The sequence below is a fragment of the Elephantulus edwardii genome, unplaced genomic scaffold (assembly GCF_000299155.1).
Source record: "Elephantulus edwardii isolate Elephantulus edwardi_28Jun2011 unplaced genomic scaffold, EleEdw1.0 scaffold00340, whole genome shotgun sequence".
Classification (NCBI taxonomy): Eukaryota; Metazoa; Chordata; class Mammalia; order Macroscelidea; family Macroscelididae; genus Elephantulus; species Elephantulus edwardii.
This window is the reverse complement of record NW_006400090.1, coordinates 1,171,246-1,177,279: the sequence shown is the minus strand read 5'-3', so window position 1 is coordinate 1,177,279 and position 6,034 is coordinate 1,171,246. Positions and strand designations below refer to the sequence as shown.

At 49.7% G+C, this 6,034-nt stretch overlaps 1 protein-coding gene across 1 annotated transcript in view; it reads left to right on the top strand.

The window, feature by feature from the left end:
• Positions 1–4,228: 4,228 nt before the first annotated feature.
• RAB5C (RAB5C, member RAS oncogene family) overlaps positions 4,229–6,034 on the top strand; it is a 34,375-nt gene continuing 32,569 nt past the window's right edge. Inside the window, exon 1 of the mRNA XM_006901651.1 lies at positions 4,229–4,370. The gene's annotated coding sequence lies outside the window, so the exon portion shown is untranslated. The remainder of the gene's footprint in view (positions 4,371–6,034) is intronic.

Sequence of the window (6,034 nt, the reverse complement as noted above, 5' to 3'; positions counted from 1 at the left end):
ACGACACTTTTAATTAGTTACCAACATTAAAAATCTGCATTATGCAGATGACACAACCCTGCTTGCTGAAACTGAGGGGGACCTGAAGCACTTGCTGCAGAAGGTCAAGGCCTGCAGCCTCCTATATAGATTGAAGCTCAACATCAAGAAAACAAAGATTCTCACCACTGGGCCAATTGGCAGCATCAGTATGGATGGTGAAGAGACTGAAATAGTTAAACAGTTTTAGTTTACTTGGCTCCACAGTCAACACTCTTGGTAACAGCAGCCAGGAAGTCAGGAGATGAATTGCATTGGGAAAGTCAGCTGTGAGGGCCCTCTCAAGAGTACTGAAGAGCAACGATGTCAAGCTAGAGACTAAAGTGTGCCTGATCTGGGCTATAGTCTATGCAGTTACATGCTATGCATCAGAGAGTTGAACAGTGAATAGGGATGATAGAAAGAGAGTTGATGCCTTTGAGCTGTGGTGCTGGAGAAGAGTGTTGAATGGACTGCTAGGAGAACAAACAGGTTTGTCCTGGAGAGGGTGAAGCTGGAGTGCTCCTTGGAGTCAAGGATTCTGAAGCTTCATCTGACATATTTTGGGCACGTTGCAAGGAGGGACTGGTCCTTGGAGAGGGACATCATGTTAGGCAGAGTGGAGGGGCGGCAAAGGAGGGGAAGACCTTCCATGAGATGGATCGATTCTGTGACTGGAGTGGTGGGAATAAGTGTGTTTGAGATGGCTAGGTTGGCACAGGATAGAATGGCGTTTAGAGCTCTTGTACATAGGGTCACTGTGAGTTGCAGGTGACTTGATGGCACATAACAACAACATTAAAAGGGAGGAGATTTCCCATAAAAATCAAGATATCCCAATAGTTCTTTTTCAAAAATATCTGGCAACACTGGCACCCTGTTTTTGCAGTTCTTTGCTCAGGAGGGTGGAGGGACAGCACAGGAGAGGAAGACCCTTGACGAGATGGATTGATTCAGTGACTGGCGTAAAGGGGGTGGGTGTGTCAGAGGCAATAGGATTGGCACAGGCTAGAGCAGAGTTTAGGGCTGTTATACGTAGAGTTGCTATGAGTCACAGGCGACTTGACGGCACATAACAACAACAACTTCTCTCGATCATCTCCAGACATCCAGCTAGCTTCCCTTATTTAAATTTTTGGGTCCCTGTGTGTATTTGAGTCTGGAACCCTTGTGTTGGAGCATGTATGCAGGGCCCCCTCCACCCTGCTTGGTGTGTTTTGATCCCAACAGTGTTTCTTTCCCTTCTCTCTGCAGGCTGTCAATTGCGGCGGTCTCTTCTACTGCCAGCGACGTGGAAAGCAGTTCCCACAGCTCTCCCTATCTGCCATCGCCTGGACCTCAAGCCTCTTCTCCCTTCTTCCATTCTGGTCTAACGCAGGGCCCTGACAAGTTGCAAATTCATCCTGGGATCCCAGCTCTCTTCCACCACCTCACACCCTGGCCTCACTTTTGGATGGGAAATAAACTTTATTTTTTTAACTGTTGGCTCTGGCTGTTTCTGGGGTTTGGTCTCAGAGCCACAGAGCGTTAGAGGAGCCCATTTGGCAGTCACCCCCCACGGTACCCCAGGGCCCTGTTGCTGTCTCTAGGAAAGGGAAAGGCGCCAGCCAATCCACTTGGCACCATATTCACGCCACTAGGGGCCCCAGGGATGAGAGAGAAGCCTTAATGAGTCACTGTGGGCTCCTTATACCCCTTCTTGCCCAGTCCCAGCTACAGATTAACAAGTACAGGACCTAGTGCAGGTCCACGTCTAGCCCAGGAGACTCCTCACCCTTCCTGTGGTGGCACTTGTTGTTGCAGGATTGGGTACATTAGGGTCTGAGGGAAGAATTTATCACTAGCCAAGAACTGGGTGGGAATTGCACTCTGTCCCACCCCTTCTGCCCTCACAAGCCTTTTCTTTCCTTAGTTTTCGCTTGCTTTGATGATCAGTGGAGGACAGTGGGGGTGTGGTGGATGAGAGCTGGAGCGGTACAGGGAGATGCAAATACAGATGTTGTTTGGGAGGCACCCCAATAGCCTGATGGAATTATATGTGTACACATTATGTGCCAGGATGCTCCAGATAGACCTGTTCTCCAGCTCGTACTCCAGGGCACAACTGTTGGCTGGTGTCATAGGAACCACGTCCACAGGTGTCTCTAGGGTAAACTTCAGTTCCATACTGGTGTTGAGTGGTGGCCCTGGAGATGGGATGCTGAAGCAGTGGAGGCATTCATTTGTCTTGAGGGAGGGACTGGGCAGAAAGGGTCTGAATCCAAATTGAGGGGCACAGAGGCAAAATAGTCATGATACATTTGGAGGGAGGAGGAAGGGAGCTCAGCAAGCAAAAATGTCTCTAGTCCATTTATAGATAGGGAGAACTGAGATAGCTGAGCCCAGTATTTGGTGTCAGAGTAAGTGAGAAGTTGGGGGAGGTATGGGTGGTCTTGATTTATGGCTAGGTGGGGGTTAGAGTTTTCCTTTTGATCTCACCCAATAACATAATAGAAAGCCCCAAACAATTCACGTCCCAGAGTTGCTGTAGCCAGTGTTTTCTCTCAGTGAGTACCTGAGATTGGTCCACATGCCCTTAAGTACACGTTCATTCACACCACGTTTTTTTGCTCCCCAATTTCACACACAGGGAGTTCTGGTGGCTTAATGGTAGGTGGCTTAATGGTAAGCCAACACAAAGGTGGTTTTTATGTGCCATCGAATCACCTGCGACTCCTAGAGACCCTATGTACAACAGCCCTAAACCCTGCTCTATTCTGTGCCATTTTTACTGTCTCTGACACACCTCCCCCCATTATCCCAGTCACAGTCAATCCATCTCATTGAGGGCCTTCCTCTCCTGCACTGTCCCTCTACTCTCCCAAGTATGACTGGTTCTGCCTTGCAACATGTCCAAAGTATGTGAGACTAAACTTCAGAATTCTTGCCTCCAAGGAGCAGCCTGATTTCACCCTCTCTAGGACGAATATGATTGTTCTATCTAGCAGTCCATGGTGTAGTCAATACTATTCTCCAGCACCACAGCTGAAGGCATCAATTCTCCTTCTGTCTTCCCTAGTCATTGTCCAGCTTTCTGACGCATAGCAAATAATTGTGAAGACTATGACCTGGATCATGTGCACCTTAGTCTCCAGACTGACATCATTGCTCTTCAGTACTTTGGCGAGGTCTCTGACAGCAGACTCTCCCAATGCAGTTTGTATTTTAATTCCTGGCTGCTGGTACCAAGAGCGTTGATTGTAGAGCCAAGCAAACTAATGCTGTTAACAATCTCAATCTCTTCACCGTATGTCATGATGCTGCCAATCAGCTCAGTGGTGAGAATCTTTGTTTACTTGATGTTGAGCTTCAACACATATTGAAGGCTGTAGTCCTTGACCTTCTGCAGCAAGCACTTCAGGTCCTTCTCAGTTTCAGAAAGCAGGTTTGTGTCATCTGCATAATGCAGATTTTTTATAACTCTTAACTCCATTCCTGATGCCACATTTCTCCTCATAGAGCCCAGCCTCCTGAATAATCTGTTCTGCATATAGATTAAAAAGGTATGGAGACAGGACACATCCCTAGCATAAACCCTTTCCAATTTTGAACCATGCATTGTTTCCTTGCTCTGTTCTGACGACTGCCTCCAGGTCCAAATACAGGATCACATAAGCATGTTCAAGTGCTCTGGATTCCCATTCTTCTCAGAGTTAGCTACAGTTTGTTGTGATCCACACAGTCAAATGCCTTTGCACAGTCAATGAAACATCAAGGTACAGGGTTCTAATCTATCAGCAGCTCCGCAGGAGAAGCTGGACAGTCTCCTACCCTGTGATTACCTGCCTCTGAAAACCCGTTTGAGGGTCAGCTGTGGGTCGGCTCGCACTCACAGCACACAAAACAATTCTGCGCATACAGGCCCTAGCTCTCTTCCAGTGCTTCAGCAATAAGCCTTCCCTCTGGGCTGGTGGAAGCCGTGGTGACGCGGTTGGCTGACCAAACCTTATGAAGGTCCCCGCCCTGCTCCGCCTTGCCGGCAGCCGACTCCACCCTACACCCAAGTCTCCGGCGGCCACCAACTCCTCCCAGAGCTGCGAACTACAAGTCCCGACATCCACCGCGCGCGCTCTCTCCCGCCTCTCCCGCACCGCCCACCGCCGGGACTTGTGGGCCTACCAGAGTGCTTTCCATTGGTCTCTTTGTCCTGTCAGTCACCTGGGAGCCTCAGGGGGCGGGGCGAAGGCGGAGATCCGGATCCGGAGCGGCTGAAAGGCGGAAGTGGAGGCCGGAGCCTGGGACACCGCCGGGGGGAGAGAAGCGGAGCCTGTCCGAACCCCGGCCCCGAGTAACGCCGCCGCCCGGGAGCCGCGGTGAGTGTGTGTGTTCGAGACCCAGAGTCTCACCTGCGTTCAAGTCTCTCTAGGGCAACCCTTCTTCCCGCCCAACCTCGGCTTAGGGGGACACTGGCCCCTCCCAGGCTCTCTGGGCTTGACCCCTCCCCCGACCCGTAGCCCCTTTTTAAGGGACTCCCCAGGCATCGAGCCAAAGGAGTACCCTTCTTTCCTTCTTTTAAGTGCTCCTCGGGAGCCTTGGGAAAGACCCCATGGCCCTCCTCTGGCTTGTCCATGGCAGTTGTAGGAAGAGACCCTAAGTTCCGATCTCCTGCTTCCAGGATTGGAGGAACCTTTGCTGTCTGTGAAGGAACCTGTCCCCCTTCTCTTTTAGAGGGGGAGGGTAGTGCTGTCTGTCGTCATTTTCTTTACCTGTGATCCCAAAATCAATTGTCCCTTCTCATTTGTAGAATTTTGACAAGATTTACTTTTGAGTGAGGTTTGGATGAGACCATTCCACAAGCACAGAAGTGTATTGACTCCCTCACCCCGCAACTGTGTACTTTTCTTTCCTTGGATCCAGATAGGATCTAAGCAGAGTTTGAAGTCTGGGTCACTTACTAGGAATTAGCTGCCTTGCTCCCTTCACCTCAGCCCTGTCCTCTAGTTATATCGCTCTCTTAAGTGTCTCTCTTCCTGCCTCGGAAGAATTTAGCTGAGGTTTGCTCAATCCTAGCTGCAGATCACAGATCAGGGTGGATCGCCCATTCATTATCCTCCCCAGCCCCTCCTCTTCCCCCTTACTCCAGGCTCAGTCCTCTCCAGCGTGCCTGAGTGGTTTCTCCCATGCTCAAACGGACTGCTCTTCCTAAGACTGCTGCTGACTGGCCTATAAGGAGGAGAATAAGGCCAAAAGGGGCCTGGGCTCTTACCTCCAAACACCCCCACCCCCTATGCTGAGCAACAGGTCCACGTCACTGCTATTCCCAGGGTCTCTCTCCGATCCTGTCTGGGCTTTGGAAAACTATAGATTACAGAGAGATGAGTCAAGAACACAGTGGCAACTCTGCATTCATATGCTAATTTTTTGTATCAGTTAGTAACTTTTGTATATTAGCCAAAGGAATTCCCATACACATCAGAAAGTGCTGTTCTTCTGAACTTCCCAAGAGTCCGACTGGACTGACATGTGATCCTTGTCTGTTGCTTGGGACTGAGGTGTGTGAAATGGCTGCTGTCTCCGACCAAGCTGGGAGGTTCTTTGTTATGTGGCCAAAGTACAGGCCAGTATACCTTGATGAGAAACAGCCCAACTCTTTGAGGCCAGCACTGACCCTTGCTGCCTACAGTAGAGGGAGCTTGGGAAGGCCATGCCATTCCTGGTGTACTTGTAGTTCTTCAGGATTCTAGACCAACTTTCCCAGCCTTGGATGCTGGTTAGAGGTATTATAGTGGTGAGGGATTTTTTGGTTTGTTTGTTTTTTTTCCTTGAGATTGTCTGACTACTTTTAGACTGATGTCTGACTTTTGCTGTCTTTTGAGCTAAGTTGGGATGCACTTAGTTCCATGCAACAGCTAGATCACAAGTTCCATCTGTAGGCTTCTTTGGGGGACTGTTGGATCTTCTGTGACCAACCTGATTTCTCTAAGCCAGTCAGTCTGTGCCTCAGGGGCAGAGAAGAGAGACCTGACTGCCTATCTAT